This window comes from Furipterus horrens, unplaced genomic scaffold (assembly GCF_987537825.1).
Source record: "Furipterus horrens unplaced genomic scaffold, mFurHor1.1.pri manual_scaffold_2, whole genome shotgun sequence".
NCBI lineage: Eukaryota > Metazoa > Chordata > Mammalia > Chiroptera > Furipteridae > Furipterus > Furipterus horrens.
Window position 1 is genome coordinate 8,201,041 of NW_028327172.1, and position 17,623 is coordinate 8,218,663.

The 17,623-nt window shown below is 46.2% G+C and overlaps 1 protein-coding gene across 2 annotated transcripts in view; it reads left to right on the top strand.

Annotated features, from left to right (window-relative positions):
* Nucleotides 1–1,889: 1,889 nt before the first annotated feature.
* Nucleotides 1,890–17,623, top strand: part of VPS37C (VPS37C subunit of ESCRT-I) — a 35,268-nt gene continuing 19,534 nt past the window's right edge. The window contains exons 1-2 of one of the 2 annotated variants that reach the window (XM_090260750.1): nucleotides 1,890–1,966; nucleotides 2,514–2,647. The gene's annotated coding sequence lies outside the window, so the exon portion shown is untranslated. Of the gene's footprint in view, nucleotides 1,967–2,513; nucleotides 2,648–11,059; nucleotides 11,328–17,623 lie in introns of those variants that run through there. The other variant, XM_090260743.1, reaches the window with a different exon arrangement.

Genomic DNA, 17,623 nt, shown 5'->3' on the forward strand with positions numbered 1-17,623 from the left:
GTTACCAGGTTCTGCCAATGGAGCGACCACCTCCGGAAGCCCCATGATCACACAGAAGGATTAAACAGAACATTTACTTTCCTTTAGGTCCTAATGGTGTGCTGGCGGTTTCACCCAGGAGAGCAAGCTAACTGAGAGGGTCAGTCATTAGTGAGGATGTCCATTGTGCCTCCGGGGACGTGGCGGGGCTGTGGTGACCAGCTTATCCACATGGCCTTGGGCCCAGAGGAAACTCGGGATCCACTGATAGCCCTGATCTTGGAGCCTAGGGTTATATGCAGCCCCAGGGGTTTTATTCTGGGAAGGGGGTGATGACTCATTGCTGGTAACTAAAGTCAAGTGTGTGATGAGTTCATGACGGTGACTTGTGGCCTAGATGCATGCCCCTGGTGTGTCCAAGTGTGGAAGGAAGACGGGGTGAAAAAGTAGCAATTTACTGAGCTTGGTTACCTTTAGTCTCTGCAGTACTCCCCAGCCCAATCTAGAATATTCTTCTCCCAGCTCTCTGCATGGCTGATCCTTCTTCTGAGTTAAAAATCATCTCCACTGTGTCCTCCTCAGTGAGGTTTCCCTGGCCTCTCTGGTCTCTGAGACACAGACCCTGACTCATTTGAGGAGCCCCACAGACATCGAATGCATTTTCCCATGTGTTTTCATGGGAGCCCTACGAGGCTGAGAGTGTCCCTGATTTACAGATGAGGAAACTGAGGCTGAGAGGAGTTAAGAAATCCCCCTGAGGACATATGGCTAGGGAATGGCAGAGCTGAGATTTGAAACCAGGTCCCTCTGAATACAAATTCCATGGTCTTGACCACTCAGCTACTCATTGGTGCTGTGTGTGGGGGACCAGGAAGTGAAGCAGAGGAGAGAGAGGAGAGGAGGGGGTGGAAGATGCAGGGATAACTGGGAAGGGAGTCTCATCTTTCTTTCAGTGAACACTTCTTGAAGGTGCTCTAAGCCAGGTCCCCAAAATGCTTGCTTTATATAGGGGAGCCTGGCAGGCATGAGCAGCATGCAGACTGTGCCCGGAACACAGGTGCCAGGTCAGGGGGAAGGTGGCCTGAAGTCTAGTCCATGCCCATCGCTGAGCTAGGCCCCTAGGGACCTGCAATCACCTGGAGTGGTCAGATTTTCCGAAAGGGCTAGCCGTGGCTCTGGAGTCCAGTAAACAAAAAATCAGGAAAGAAGTGTGGCCAGACTGTCATGGAGTCATGCTCTAGGCATCCGGGGACTGGAGCTACCTGATGCTGCCTTGGGAGAAAATCTGGGAAGGCTTCCTAGTGGAGGTGGCAACTAAGCTGGGTCTCACTAGATGAAAGGGCTTGGCTGAGTGGGCATAAGGAGGAGGAAACATTGGCCAAGGAGGGCGGCACTGGCATTGTAGTGGGCTCAAGGGATTGTAAATCATCTGGCAAGCTTAGATTGCAAGGGTCCTAGGTCTCAGTGACATATTACATTAGTCAGGATGGCAGTATGGGCAGTCACAAGCAGCACCCAATTAAAAAAATCCTAGGGTTTCTCTCTTGCTCTCCCTGTCTGTCCATAAAACACTGTCTGGGGCTCTGATCAGAGAGACACCTTCACCCAGGATGCAGATATTGGAGGCTTCCCCATCTGCAACATCACTGGTTGCCATGGCAGGGGAAGGACACAGGCCAACGTGTGCACTGGCTATCGAAGCATTTGCCAGGAGTGACATGTGTCATGACAACTTGCATTTCATTGGCCCCCACAAGTCACGTGGCCACACTGAATTTCAAGGGAGTACGAACGTGTCATCCAGCAGGAGTTTAGGATGAGATTAGGAAAACCTGGAGAAGAGCACTCATGATACTCAGGAGAACGTGCGTGGAAGGTAGAGCCAAGCCCGGGGCCTGGGGCCCGGGGCAAGGGCAGGAGGTGGGCCTTGAAGGCCATGGTCAAGAGCATGGAATTCACTCTGTGGACGACGAAGAGACCTGAGTGGGTAAGTGAGATGCTCAACCGTGGAGAATGGAGGAGAGAAAGTACAGCGAGGTGAAAACGGGAGGAGGAGCAAGAGCCGAGAGGAGGGGAGGGAAAGGAGGAATATACAACAGAGAGAAGGGGGCTGTAGACATGAGGTGGGGGAGCACTCAGACTCTGAATGAAGGTTGGGGCCTTTGGCTTCCAGCCCCCCATTTCACTAGGAGAGCAACCGTGGAGGGAGGGTGATGAGAAGAGGGAGCGCTCAGGAAGACACCTTGGGGGGGGTCATTTACACTGAAGAATCAAGACTTGAGGGGCATGAGGACCAACCTCAAATTTCTAAAAGTTTTTAACAAAAACGACGGCTGAGTCTGATTCTCCGGTGCACTTTCAGCATGGAACAAGGACAGAGGTCAAGGTGTTAGAAGGCAGATTTAACTTGAAGTTGGTAACTTCTGTTACCTGCTTACTGTTGTTATTTGAACTACTCGCCAAGCGCTTTGCACAGACAGGGGTGCGTGTATGTGTAATATCTGGAAACGTGAATTTCGTTCCTGTTCTCACAGGGAGAAGAGAAGGAATGGCCCTGGAGGCTAGGATGAGAGTGGTCGTGAAGAGCTTTGCTGAGTCTGGAACTTCCCTGAAGGAAACCAGTGCCCTGTTAGTGTTTGGAAGATGAATTAAAAGAGAGTGCTCACAGGTGAGGAGTGGGGGCAGCGGAGTAAGTGCCTGGATGGGAAGAAGGAGGAAGCGCCCTCTGGAAGAAGAGGGGTGGTGGCTTCCATGCATGGCCGAGGCAGGCTCTCCTCCTGCTACGTGTGCAGGACGGGGCAGAACTCTGACTGGAGGTCAGTGGGTGCTGGGGCCTGACAGCCGAGCACGTGGCCTTGAGAGGAGCTGGTGGGATCCCCTAGGACTGGTGGCCCTTACCCTGGCCTGGGCCTTGGGAAGGACAGCTTTGCCCCCTGCCCAGAGTCACAGGGCACTGGCATGTCACTCTGTGGTTAGAGGAGCTGTGGCTATGAAGGTGGTGGCCATGGTGTCTGGACCCCACCCCCCACGTTTTTTTTTTTCTGAAACCACAATAGCTGGGAAGTCTCCAGAGTGGGATATACATTCTCTCTGGCCTACGGCCTACGGGAAGTGGTTCAGTGAAGACTGAACTTGAGTTAAAGAAATAAATATGTAACATTGTAACCAAACATAGGTCTGGCGGCCTGCCACTTTGAAAGCCAATGAGAGACAGGTGCTGATGTAAAGGAAAGTGGTTTATTCAGGTGCCGCCCACCTGGAAGGTGGGACTCTTGCCTCAAAGCCCCTCTCCACATCTCAGGGGTTCTTAAAAGGAAGGAGAAGGGAAGCAGAACAAAGAGATCAAGGGAGGGGGGTTGAAAAGTTCTCTATATGCAGACAAGCACAGTCCATTCCGATAAGGCAAGTGACAGTCCGGTGTGTGTCATCTCAGTTTAGTCATCCCGGCTTCACGGCTAAAGGTCAGCAAGTCTCCCAGAGCGGGGATGCCTGGAGGTCAGAGTCTATTTTTTGAAGTCAGTTCCTGGGATTTTTACACAAACATGTTTATCTACAACCTACATATTAGTCAGAGTCAGCACTTACAGGAACAATGTCAAAGGAATGGTGGTGTGGGTTACAGTTCTGCCCTGTTACAACATTGCCTGCAAAGCGAGAGGGAGCAAAGCGCAACCCCTGAGAACCCAGTGCTGGGTTCAAATCCCGGCTTGGCCATATACTAGCTGTGTGACCTTGGACGGGTTACTTTCTCTCTCTGTGCCTCACATTCCCATCTTCAGATGGAGAATAACAGAACCTAGTGAGTTAACATGTGTAGGGTGCTTAGACTTGTGGTAAGTGCTATGTAAGTCTTACATAAAACAAATCATATCTGTTATATTTGCCATATGTGGGGAGTTGTCTGGGACTTAGGGGTTAAGAGGGAGCTGCCTCTTAGTGTAATGTTATTTCTTGAGGGACCATCTAGTTGAGTCTCTGGCGTTACAGATGGCAAATTGAGACCCAGAGAGAGAAGAAGGGACTTGGTGAAGGTAGCCTTAGACTGAAGTCATCTAGTGACAAAGCAGGGACCTTTGTGGTGTGCGGCTGTCTAGCTGTGGGATAAATGGGCTGATCTGTGGGCCTCCACGCCTGAGACTGTCTGACCTCCAGCCTGTCCCAGGCTGCCTGGGGGGAGTGGCTGTCCTTTCACTCTGACATCCAGCTGGCTCTAGGGATTGAGGAGGCTGATTTGACCTCCTGGGGCCTTATCATGGCCATTGAGGATGGAAGCATGAGGCCAGAGCTGCAGTGAGACACTCAAGTCTTCAAGTTCCTGGGGGGAGACTGATCCTGGCCCATCTGGGCTGAGCGTTTTATCAGCAGTCACATGCCTCTCCACATCTTGCTCTTAGAAAACTCGTGTGTGCCTGTGTGGGGCTAGGGCTGGGTTTTCAATGCCGGAGGTGCCCCTGGGGTCAGTCAGGTGCACTCCTGTGCCAGCTGCCGACTCTTCCCTGGTTCATCAGAAATGGTGCCCCCCTACAGTTAGGGTGTCTTTGCCTCACCAGATTAGAAGGGGCTTTCCCCAAAGCCTTGATGGGTTTCCTGACGGGATGCTGGAGACAGCAGAGGTGGTATAGACCACACCTGTGTTCTCCAGGTTGCGTTTTTCTCCGATTAGATGGGCTTTTGCTTCTTGTGGCACCTGGAGGATCTTTGGAGAATCTGTTACAACAGCCCATAGGCACCTGTGGCCCCCAGCCAATGGCTGGGAGTCACTTGTGGGTTCGGAGCTTTTGAGGTTTGATTTATATTCCAGATTTCTTTGTGGGAGCAGGCGGGTGCTTCCTTCCGCAGGACTTGCATGAAATCACACTTGTCCTGGACCTCATACCTCATCCTGTGCCTATCCCACTTCCTCTGCTGCCTCGCTGATTTTTCTGGGAGCAGCTTTGAACTAAAACACTTGTACATGAAACCTCACCTCATGGGCTACTTCTGGGAAGCCTCACCTAAGACAGTCCCCTCCTTCAGGCAACTGACTAGTTTAGCTTCCCCTCTCCTGTGGCCCTAGAGCACCTTGAAGTTTCCCTGCCACGTGGCTTTGCCCTGGCTTAATTTTCTGAAAGCCCTGCTAAACCACTTGTTCAGAGAGCAGGGATCTTACTTGGTTCATTCATAAGCCCATGGAAGTAGACACAGTCTCTATCCATTACAGTGTAATTGTTAAGACAAGGCTAATACACAGGTTAGGTGTTAGGTTACAGGTATCGGGTTACAGACTCAACTGCTACAATGAAAGCCTAAATAACAGAGGCGTAAATAAAATACGCTTTCCCTTCTCTCTTGTGTAAGTGCAGGTGGCTCCACAGAGATGGGGACCCAAATTCTTTCTTGCTGCTTTGTCATCTTCACCATGGGGTATTCATCTCTTGGTTTACTGTGGCTGCTCCCGCGCCCGTCATTACACCTGCCTTCCAGCTAAGCTGGAAACAGAGGAGGGAAAGCAGGATGTGCCCCTTTCCCAAAGGACATAACCAGAAGTTGCAAATGATTCCCCCCCTTGCATCTCATTAGCTATAAGGAAGTCACAGGGGACTTTTAGGTGAAAGAGAGGCCAGGAAACATACTCTTTAACTGGACGGTCCCAGACTAGGGGTCTGATTACTAAAGGAAGAAGGAGACAATTAGCAGACCCTGTTGTACTCTTCTGTTTCAGTGAAGATACACTGAGTTACATACACGTTGAAGACATACAACTGCCAAATTTCAGTGTTTCAATACCACTAAGGTTTATTTTTTACTCACATCCAATACAGGTTGGCAGGGAGCCCTGGTCCTCATAGTTACTGAGGGAAAAAAGCTGATGGATGATCCCTCCTGAGGCAGGGGAAGGGGGTGTATGGCAGATTGGACTCTGGTTCTCAAAGACTTCCACCTGGAAGTGATACTCATCACCTCGGCTCACGTGCCATGTGCCAAAGTAAATTCCACAGTAATGGCAAACTTGGTGGGGGGATTGTAGAGCTGTGTGTGTGTGTGTGTGTGTGTGTGTGTGTGTGTGTGTGAGGTCCTGTTACAGCATACTTATGACAGGCAATAATGGCCACCACCCTTTATTCATATGCCTATACTTTATTCTTCTTTGGTCCTTCCCACTCTGCCTCTCAGCCTCTCTTAGATCATAGATGCATATTTGGGTAAGATTATATGAGAAGGAACTTCTGGCCAAGATGGAGGTGTAGGTAAACATGTTGCGCCTCCCTCCACGACTAAGAAGGAATATAACTAGCTCAAAACTGGAGACAACCAGAAGTTCCAGAAAACTGAGCTGCATGTAAATCCAAGAAGAAATATTTATCCAGATAGGTGCAACAGCTCTACCTAAGACACAGAGACAAACAGAGGAGCCTATCAAGTGGAGGAGACAGAGAAGTATGGCCCCAAAGAGGGAACAGATAGAGGTTCTAGTGATAGAACTAAGTGACAAGGAGATAGCCAACCTAACAGATGCAGAGTTCAAAACACTGATGATAAAGATACAGACAGACTTGACAGATACACTTGAGTATGACAAATGCATAAGGGAAAAAGTGAAGGCTGAGCTAAGTGAAATGAAGGAAAATTCACATGAAACCAATGGTGAAGGGAAGGAAACCAGGGTTCAAATCAATGATTTGGAACATAAGGAAGAAACAGCCAACAAGTACAGAACGAAGAAACAAGAATTGAAAAAAAAAAAAAATGAGGAGAGGCTTAGGAACCTCTGGGACAACTTTAAACATGCTAACATCCAAATCATAGAAGTGCCAGAAGGAGAAGAGGAAGAGCAAGAAATTGAAAACTTATTTGAAAGAATAACGAAGGAAAACTCCTCTAATTTGGCGAAGGAAATAGACATACAAGTCCAGAAAGCACAGAGAGTTCCAAAGAAGCTAGACCCAAAGAGGACCCCACCAAGACACATCAAAGGTTCAAGGTAAAGAGAGAATCTTAAAAGCAGCAAGAGAAAAGCAGAGAGTTACCTACAAAGGGGTGCCTACAATACTATCAGCTGATTTCTCAGAAGAAACTTTGCGGGCAAGAAGGGACTGGCAAGAAGTATTCAAGGTGATGAAAAGTAAGGATCTACAACCAAGATTATTCTATCCAGCAAAGCTATCATATAGAATGGAAGGGTAGATAAAGTGCTTCCCAGACAAGGTAAAGCTAAAGGAGTTCATCATCACCAAGCCCTTAGTATATGAAATGTTAAAGGGGCTTATTTAAGAAAGAGAGGATCAAAACTATGAGCATTAAAATGACAGAAACTCACAACTATCAACAACAGAACCTAAACAAATAAAAAGAAAAACAAACTAAATAAACAACCAGAATAGGAACAGAATCATAGGTATGGGGATCATTTGGAGGATTATCAGCTGGGAGGGGGGAGGGAGAGAAACAGGGAAATGGTGCAGGGATTAAGAAGCATAATTGTTTGGTACAAAATAGACAGGGGGAAGTTAATAATATAGGAAAGGGTGAAGCCAAAGAACTTATATGCATGATCCATGGACATGAACTAAGGGGGGTGGGTTTGCTGGAGGGAAGAGGGGTACTGGGTGGAGGGGCGCAAAGGGAAAAGAAATTGGGACAACTATAACATCATAATCAACAAAACATACTTAAAAGAAGATTATATGGGAAAACATACACTAGGCTTTAATAAGTGGGGAAACCAAGCAAAAAACGAAAAAAGAAAAAAAATCCCAAAACTCTACTTTAAGAAAGCATATTTATAATCAAAATTTTGTACTTTTACAAGGGTTCATATATGTGTGCGTAATGCATAAATTTAATTAAATAATAAAAAAAAGAATTTGATAAAATACAAATTTATTTTCTAAACTGAATCAAGTAATAATAAAGCTGTGTCATATTAACCACATAGTAGTATCACGTTTAAGTTTGGGTGCATGTTACGAAAAGCCTAAAAGAACCATAACTTAAACTAGATAAAACTTGATTATTTCCTCCCATTTAAAATAAATCTGGAGGTAGGCCATCCAGAGCTTGAATGGTTCCCATTTCCAAGGACGCCTCGTGGTTTAATACAACCACAGGAGTTCCAGCCATCACACCTGAAATCTAGACAGCAGTTAAAGTGGGGGAAGTGAAAAGACTCACCTTGCTCTGTTATAAAATATACTCTGTTTTTTAAAGGAAAACCAGGGAATGGATAATTTTGTAGGTAGCTCCCAGTCTCCATGCCAGAGGCACAAGCCCTTTCTGGATAAGCTGATGCACATAGTGTGGGATCCAGAAGGAAGGAGTGGGAGTGAGATATCAGCCAGACGGATCTGACTTCCAACTCCAGGGGGAAAAAAAAAAAAAAAAGCAAAGTCTTCACTGAGGATCTGAAGACCAAATTGGGGATTATATGTATCATATGGCTACACTTCTTTTCAAAACTGCTTTTCCAACCCAGTTCCCAAATCTTCCTCACTACCTCAGCTTCTCAAATATCTTGTCTTTGTGATCTCCGATGCTGACCTGCCTGTCCAGCCCTCCTCACTTCTGTTTACCTGACTTCTCCATCTAGTCAACCCGAATCACAAGATCCAGGGCTGAGGAGCTAAACACACAAATAACTTTGTAGAAAGGGGTAGAGAGGAAGCGCAATGAATATTTCTACATTAGCATATTTTTTTTTCCTGATCATGTTCATCTGCAGAACTGAGATGTCTTGGGATAACTTGGGGTAGGAAGACCTGTTTCCTTTTAAATCCCAACCACGAATGTGACTTTCCTGAGTTTGGAGAGGGTATCTGTTCATTTTTGTACCCATGGGTCTTAGCAGTACAGATATTCAGTGAACATGTGGAATGCATGACTGTCCCTCTGTCTGTCTCTCCATGCATCATAGCCACTCTGAATATGAATAAAATTAGGTGTAATCAAGGTCTGGTACACTGTGACATAGCTGCCAGTGAAAGGAGACCAGGACAAGCGGAGTGGGGTAGATCCAAGGTGGGGAGAGGAACTGGAAAAGCTGGAAGTGGCAAGCAGCAGAAAATGAGGCAGGCAGAGCACACTTTTCCAATGCCGCCTGCCTCGGATGGCTTGAATTTCCTGCCACTTTTGTTTTTTTTTTTTTCCCTCCTTCCTTTGCCCTTATTCGCTAGCTTTGGTTATTCAGAAGGGCCAGCTGCCTCCACCCCCACTTCTAACCAAAGAGGATCTTGGCAATGACCCATTTAATGCAGAGAGTATGTAGCAGTTTGCCATTTCCCCTCAAAAACCCTGGTGGAATCACTGTGTCTGTCACATTTACATCTGTAAGACGATGTATCAACCTCTGTCTGTCCTTACAGAAGTTACTATCCACGGGGAGTTACTGATTGTCGTAAATGCTTAGAAAGGGAAATATGTAGGGTGTTTGAAGAACGTACAACGGTGGGCACTTACCCTGTCTTGAGGGGTACAAGAGGGGCATTCTGGAAGTGGAGTGTAAAACCTAAAGCATGGGAGTGACAGAAATCACAAGACAACAGTGGCTTACAGAGTGATTTATGTCCCTTTCCTGTAAGAGCCCAGGGGTGGGTATCCAGCAGTGTCACGGAGCTCCGTGGTATGAGGACGCCGGCTCTGCCTATTTTGTTGTGACACCAGGTATGGCCTCCATTCCCATAGTCACCTCATGGTTCAGTATGACAGCTCTAGTTCCAGCCATCATATCCACATTCCACATTCCAGCTCAGCACCAGTGAGCGGAAGGATTGCTAAGTATATGAGACTCAAGCTAATCTATCAGTAATGTTTTCTAATCCCCACCACCCCCAAAGAAATACATATGCAGGATTAAAAATTATATAGCACAGAAGGGCTTAGGACAAAAAGTTAATGTCGTCTGCCTTGGTCCGCCCCACCCCTCAGAAATAGTTTCAACCCAGCTTTCTGGCAGCTGCTGTCAATGGGAGACAGTGACATTATGTTCGAAGTGAAATGTTTGCCAAACCAAACTGGCATCCCTCAAACGAGTCACTGGTGTCTCAGAAGAATCCTCACTGATCCCTTCTGGGCTTTAAGGGGTGATCACTGTTTGGAGAAGGGTGATCATGAGACCCAAGGTGGTTAATTGACAGGCTATCTGGCAGCCTATGAGATGGCAAGAAAGGGACTAGCCAATGATCTTAACTAATCAGATCCATTCTCTCTAGAATTTAAATATATATCTTGAGGCTATCTGCTGAATGGAAAAGGTGAGAACACAAAAGACAAAGAACAGAGTCAAGCAAAAAAGGATGAGGCCTTGAATACATATCGCAGTCCTTGGACTGCATGGTTATAGGACCCAAGGATTCCCCTTTTGAAGAAGCTGGTTTGCGTTGGGTTTCGGTCACTGGCAACGATTGTCTTAATTCCACATCTAAGACGTTTTCGAAGCTCTCCTCCTGAAGCTCCATTTTTACAAATCTGCAATTTTGGACGCTGCTGACAGGCAAAACCTGGAATGGGATTTACCTCCAGGCCCTGTGGTCCAACACGAGCGCCCGGAGAAGAGAGCTCAAGCATCCGGGCCCTCCCTCCTTCACGGGTCATCGGCCTCGTGATTCTGCACAAGTGACGAGGCATGAGGACGTCTGTCATTTTTAAAGCACTACCCACACAGAGGGACTAAAAGTGTAACCTAGGGCCTTGGGAAACAGATAACTTTAGGAGAAACGACTCAGGAGTTGTTTTGAGGGGCCTGCCAGTCTGGAACTGACTGACAGGCACTGCTGTAAGTTCTTTGGTCACTGCAGTCTTGGGGACAAACGGTGTCACGGAACTGGGCATTTGGTTAGCATGGGGCTCCGCAGTCTGAGCGCAGCCCATCTAGGGCGTCCTCTACGTGCTGGGATTGCGTTCGTTTTCTCTCGGGTCCCTTTCGCACCGCTCCCAGGAGCCTCCCCGAAGCCGAGCCCCGTAAAACAGCAAACCCCGGCCTGCCCAACCGAAAAGAGGCGGCAAATCTGCGCAGGCGCACTCGCTCAAGGCGGCCGGGCCTCCACCTAAGGGGCGGTGTTCCCTCTCGGGGGCGGGGCCAGAAGCCTGCGGGGGCGGGGCGTCCGCCGTGCAGTCGAGGTCTCGTGGGCCTTCCCGAGGGTGTGGCCCCTCGTGCTCGCGAGTGTGTCCGGTGCTGGGGCTGGTGTCATGACTCAGAGGAACGTCGGGTGCCCAACGTGGTAGCGGGACGAGCCGTGTGGAGCCCGCTCTCAGTCCCGGACGTTGGAGGGGTGTCACATCCGGCAGGAGTGGGCGGGCCTTGCGGACCCCGGAAGTGTGGGCGTGGGCTGTGGTTTAACCCAAGGCGGCTGTAGCAGCGGTGGCGGCCGGGGCAGGTGAGCGAGACCCGGGGAGGGGCGAGGACCGGGTTGGGGGTGGCGCTGCAATGGCCGCCGGCGCGCCCCCTCCTTCCCGCCTCAATCTGGTAGAGGCCGGTGATTGGGCGCGAGGGGCGCGTGACTGCCGCCGAGGTCTGGTTCCCCTGCCCCTCGCCGTGGGAGAGAGGGAGTGAGGGGCGGACGCCAGGCGCTGCCCCGGCTGACCCCCTCACGTCGTGCCTCCAGCCCCGCCCCCTCTCACCCCCGCCCTTCACCCCCGCCCCCTGTTTGAGGATTTTGCTGATCACAGTGCTGGTGACGTTAGAGCCAGTTTGCCCATTGTACAGATGGGGAGGGCAGCAGGCCCGAGAGGGGGGTCTCACTGGCAGAGGGCTCATGGGGGGCAGTGGCAGAGCGGGGTCGGAGGGTCACTCCGGCCCTGGACTCCCTGACTTGTGCCTTCCCCAGGGCCTTGACTCTGTTCTCATACTTTTTTCTGGACCCGCACTTGGACCACCCAGCATCACTGACGCATCCGTGTCCCTGGACTTGCTGGGTATCAAGGGCACTGGTGTGTGTGTGTCTGTCTCCATCGTTCTGTGCCTGGTCCTTCCTGGGCACAAAGGGCAGTGGGGGAGTGTGTGTATGTCTAGGTGTACTATAGGTAAATAGGCAGACAGACAGACAGACAGATACTCCTTGACTTACAACAGGGTTGCGTCCTGAAAAACCCATCGTAAATTGAAAATAATTCAAGATGCATTTAATAACACCCAACTTTCTGAACATTATAACTTAGCCGAGCCGACCTTGAATGAGCTCAGAACATTTAACATTAGCCTCCAGTGGGCACAATCTAACACAAAGCTCATTTTATAACACACTGCTGAGTAGCTCATGCCATTTATTGTGTGTATCACTTTTGCGCCATCATAAAGTCAAAAGTCGGGACCCTCCGTGTATCTTCAGCAGGTGCCTGGTTCCTCCTTATTTTCTCCCCACAACCAGTGAGGTGCTGATTTCCCACTGTAGGGACGAGGGACGAAGTGACCTGGGCTATGTTGTGAGTTACTGGCAGGGTTCACTCAATACTGCAGGGTCTCAGCCCCTAACAAGTCATTGCTTTCTCACCACAAGGTGTCTGGACTCACTCACCTGAGTAATACCCACCTTTAGCTCTGGAAACTTCGCAGAGTCTCTTCCCTTTGCTTCAGCAGTATCCCAGTAGTCTGTTGCTGACTCGGGCCTTTTCCACCCCTTCCATCGGCTTCCTGCCTTTTATTTATTCAAGAGTCTTATTTCACTACTGGTAGACCCAAGATGCTGCCACCTGACTCTCAGGTCTGCGCCCGTCAGCCCTAGAGCTGGAGGTGATGGTGGCAGAAGGATTTGGGGAGGAAAGTTTTTTTTATTTGCTGTTGTCCAAAGCTGCAACCCTGTGCAGGACCTCCCGCTGGTCCTGGGTGGGAGTGAGGCCTTGGGCAAAACACTGGACATTGAAGTGAGAGTCTGTGTTCTTGTCGGCCATAGTGCCCAGAAAAGCGTTTTTCCCTAAGTTGTCTCAGACATGGGGTTTGGTGCCTTTGTCATTCCCATTAGGTAAAACATTTTTAATGTAGATTTCTTCATCTGGGCAGCTACTGGTGGCTGTTTTTTAGGGAGCAATAACTGATGTCTTGCTCGGCTGCACGTGCTCCTCCTGGCACTGTTCAGGGGGCTTTGTGAACATACCGAACTGAGAACAAGGTCGGTGCTGGTCCCATTTTACAGATGAAAAGTGAGTTCATAAAGATGGTAGATAATTGACTAGCCAGTAAGTGGTCGAGTTGGAATTTTTAACCTGTTAGTCTCATTTCAAAGCTAATGTGTACTTGCTGGACCTTAAGAATCATTTGTGATGCTTCTGAAAAACCCAGGACCGCACATCTGGAGATTCTTGCTTAGACTGTCTGGTGGGGGTCCCAGGAATCTACAGATTTTAGCATAGGCTTATCATAAGGAAAGTTTGGGAAGCACACTACCTGAAGAAGTTTGTAGTTGCTGAGCTTGGAAGTGAGATTTTTCTTAGGGAGTCTTGTTTTCTTTTTCCTTATTGCTGTGAAATTGGCTAATCTGACCTAAATCCTAAAAGGGCATGGGCGTAACTGGCCATCTGAATCATTTTTTGGACACTGTTGGCCGGTGCTAATAGGGTTTTTCCAGACTGACCTAATCAGGTCTTTGAAAACTTGTTTTCATCTGATTGAATCTCTGATGTTTGGAAATGCTCTTAGTTTCTGCTGAGGGGCTGGAGTTTTTCAGAAGATTCTGATTTGTTCCTGGAAAGTCGTCTCTTATCAAAGAGATCTCTGTAATAGCAGTAGCCTCTGAGGTTTGGGGAGCTGTGAAGGCCAGTGCTTCCTGCACGGGATTTCTATCACCACTCACAAGTTTGTCCCTTTCACAAGCTTGTGAAAAACTTGGGCAAATACCGAACAGGTTTGACGTGATTCGTCTGGGGCCTTATAAACGGGTCCCCTGGGGCTTAGGATGGGCTCAAGAGGAGAGCAGAGAGAAGGAGAGACTCACCCATGTTTGGTAAACAAATAACCAGGTCAGGTATGCACGGCACAGAAGACATATATGAGTACTTTTAGTCCCACTGCTAATGTATCTGCTCCCTCCTCGGCAGGATTACAAGTAGTAAAAAGAGTCAAAGTCGACATTATCGTGTTACTTGGTTCTCTTTCTGTCCAGTAAATACTGATTTCTAATTTAACTTCTTTGTAAACAGAGGATGTATTTTGTATGATTTGAATCGTTTTGACTTCCTGAGACTTGTTTCATGGCCCAGGATAGGGTCTACTTTGGTAAACGTCCTATGGGCACTTGTGAAGAATGCGTTTTCTGTTGCCATGAGCGGAGTGTTCTGTAAATATTAATTAAGCCAAGTTCCTTGGTAGTCCTGCTACAAGTCTTCTGTGTACTTACCGCCCTTCTATCTACTTGTGCTGTCAGACATCGGAAGAGGGGCATTGAAACGTAATGATAATTGTGGATTTATCTATTTCTCCTTGCAGTTTGATCAGTTTTTGCTTCATGTGTTTTGAATCTCTGTTATTAAGTACATAAACATTTTGGAATGTTATGTTCCTTTGATGATTTGACTTCCTTTATCATGAAATAACCCTTTTAATCCCCAGTAACGTTTTTTTTTGCTATAAAATCTACTTTGTCTCATTTTAATATAGTCAATTCAGGTTTAAAAAAATTAATGTTAGTGGATTAATATCCAGAATATATAAAGATCTCCTACAGCTCAACAGCAAAAAAGCAACTTGATTAAAATGGGCACAGGACTTGACATTTCTCCAAAGAAAATGTACAAATGACTAATAAGCACATGAAGATATGCAAAATCACTAGTCATTGGGGAAATAAATACAAATCAAAATGACAATGAGAAACCACTTCACACCATTTAAGGTGGCTATTATAAAAACAATAAGAAGTGTTGGCAAAGATGTGGGGAAATTAGAACACTTATCTCTTGCTGGTGGGAATGTAACATACGCAGCTACTGGGAAAAAACAGTATGGCAATTTCTCAGAAAATTAAATATAGAATTGCCATATGATCCAGCAATTCCATTTCTGGGTCTAAGCCCTAAAGAGGTATAAGCAGAGACTCAGACATATTTGTACACCAGTGTTCATGGCAGCGTTATTCACAATAGCCAAAAGGCGGAAACCATCCAAGTGCCTATTGACAGAAGAGTGGGTAAACGGAATGTGGTACATACTCAGCTTTAAAAAGGAAGGAAATTTTGACACATGCTACAACATGGATGAAACTTGAAGAAGTCAGTGAATCAAGCCAGGCACTAAAAGAGAAATATTGCATGATTTCTCTTATATAAGGTTCCTAAAATAGTTAAGTTCATAGAGACAGAAAGAAGAGTGTTGGTTTCCAGGCACTGGGGGCGGAGGGAGGAACGGGGAGTTAATGGGGACAGAGTTTCAATTGGAGATGATGAAAAAGTTCTGTAGGCGGATGGTAGTGATGGTGATACCACAGTGTGAATGTACTTAATGTCCCTGAGTTGTACGCTTAAAAATGCGCCAGATGGTAAATTTTATGTTATGTATGTTTTACCACAATTAAAACAATGGGTCGGAATTTTAAAAATTAGTGTTATGATGTATTTCTTTATAGACTTTTAAACTATTCGTGTCTTTGTATTTAAAGAGGGAGGGTCTTTTGTAGGCAGCATATAGGTGGGTTTTGCATTTTGTAAAATCCAATTTTACAGTCTCTTCCTTTTAACTGGGATGTTTAGACCCTTTAGATGTAATATGTTTATCAGTAAAGTTGGGTTTAACTCTTTCATCTTGCTTTTTTTTTTCAATCTGTTCCATGTTCTTTCTTCCCGTTTCCCTTTTTTTCCTGACCTCTTTGGGTCTGAGTCATTTTTATGATTACATTTTGTTTCCTTTGATAGTTTATTAGTTGTAACTTTTTCTGTGGTTGCTTTAAGATTCAAGGTTTGCGTCTTTAACTTGTCGCAGTCCCCCATTAAGTGGTATTACACCGTGTCACATGCAGTGCAAGATTCTTATAATAGTATACTTTCATTGACTCCCCCTTGGCCTTTATAATGTTATAGTCACACATTTCACTTCCATATTGTTATAAATCCCACAGTACATTGTTATTCTTTTTGCTTTAAACAGTCAATTATTTTGTAAAGAGACAAAAAAGAAAATGTCTTTTTTATTTACTAACATGTTTATCATTTCCGGTACTCTCCACTCCTCTGTATAAATCCAGATTTCCATTTTGTTTCGCGGTCCTTCCGATTTGAGGACTTTATTTAATATTGCTTGTAGTGCTGGTCTGTTGGTGATGCATTCTTTCATCTGCTGGCTGTCTGAGAAAGTTTATTTTTTACTTTTGTTTTTGGAAGGTATTTTCTCTGGGTATAGAATTCTGTATTTATTATTTTTCTTTCAACATTTAAAGATGTAGTTCCAGTGTCTTCTGGCTTGCATTGTTTTATATGAGAAATTTGCTGTCACTTTTTTTTGTTTGTTCTGCTTGTAATGTATCTTTTTTTCCTTCTGACTGCTTTTCTTTTATCATTGATTTTAAACATTTTAATTATGATGTATCTTGGTATTGTTTTCTCCATATTTCTTGTGCTTGGGTTCACTGAGGTTTTGGAACTGTGTGTTTTTAGCTTTCATGAAATTTGGAAAATTTTCAGACAGTAATTCTTCAGATGTTTTCTCTATTCTCCTTTCTTTTTCCTCGGTGACTCCAGTTACACGTATATTTGGGTGCTCAAGGTTGTTCGGCAGCTCTGTGATGCTCCCCATGTATTCCCTAAGTATTCTTTTCTCGGTGGTTTGTTTTGGATGGTTGCTATTGCTGTTTCTTCAAGTTCACTGATCTTCTGCTGTTATTTCCATTTGATATACTTTTTATCTGAGACATTGTAGTTTTTATATCGAGAAGTTTGATTTTGGTCTTTTTTATATTTTCCATGTCTCCACTTAACATGCTCAGTCTTCCCTTTAGCTCCTTGAAGGTATGGACTATGGTTGTAGCAACCATGTTAATGTCCTTGCCTGCTAATTCTGTTACCTCTATTTCTGAGTCTGTTTCTGTTGATTGATTTTTTTCCCTCATTGTGGATCATTTTTATTGCTTCTTTGCTACTTTTTGATTGGATGTCAGATGTTGCAATTTTACCCTGTTGTGTGTTGGATATTTTTGTATTTCTGTGACTATTCTTAGCATTGTTTTGAGACACTGTTAAGTTACTTGGAAACATTTTGATCCTTTAAAGGCTTGCCTTTACATTTTGTTAGCTGAGATCAAAGCAGCCTTTAGATCAGAGTTAATTTTTTGCATTACCAAGGCAATCCCCTCTTCAGTGCTTTATTGATGTCCTATGAATTAATGAGGTTTCCCTGCTCTGGCTGGTGGGGACACAAATTGTTTTTGGCCCAATTTGAGGTCTAAGGATTGTTACCTCTAATTCTGATCATTACTCTTTGTACTCAGCTGAAAACTGGAGGGGGACCCTCTGCAGATTTCTGGAGTTCTCTCTTTGTGTAGCCCCTCTTTTCTGGTATTCTGCCCTGTGACCTCTGGCGCCCTTAGCTTCCCTGGACTCCCAGCTTCTTCTCCCCAACTTGAGGAGACTCTTGGGCTCTGCCTGGGTTCCCCCTTCCCTGTGCCATGGCTTGGAAACTCTCTTTAGGCAGTAAGTTGGGGCATTTGTAGGGCTTATCTTGTTTGTTTTCCCCTCCCAGGAATCTCTTGTGCAG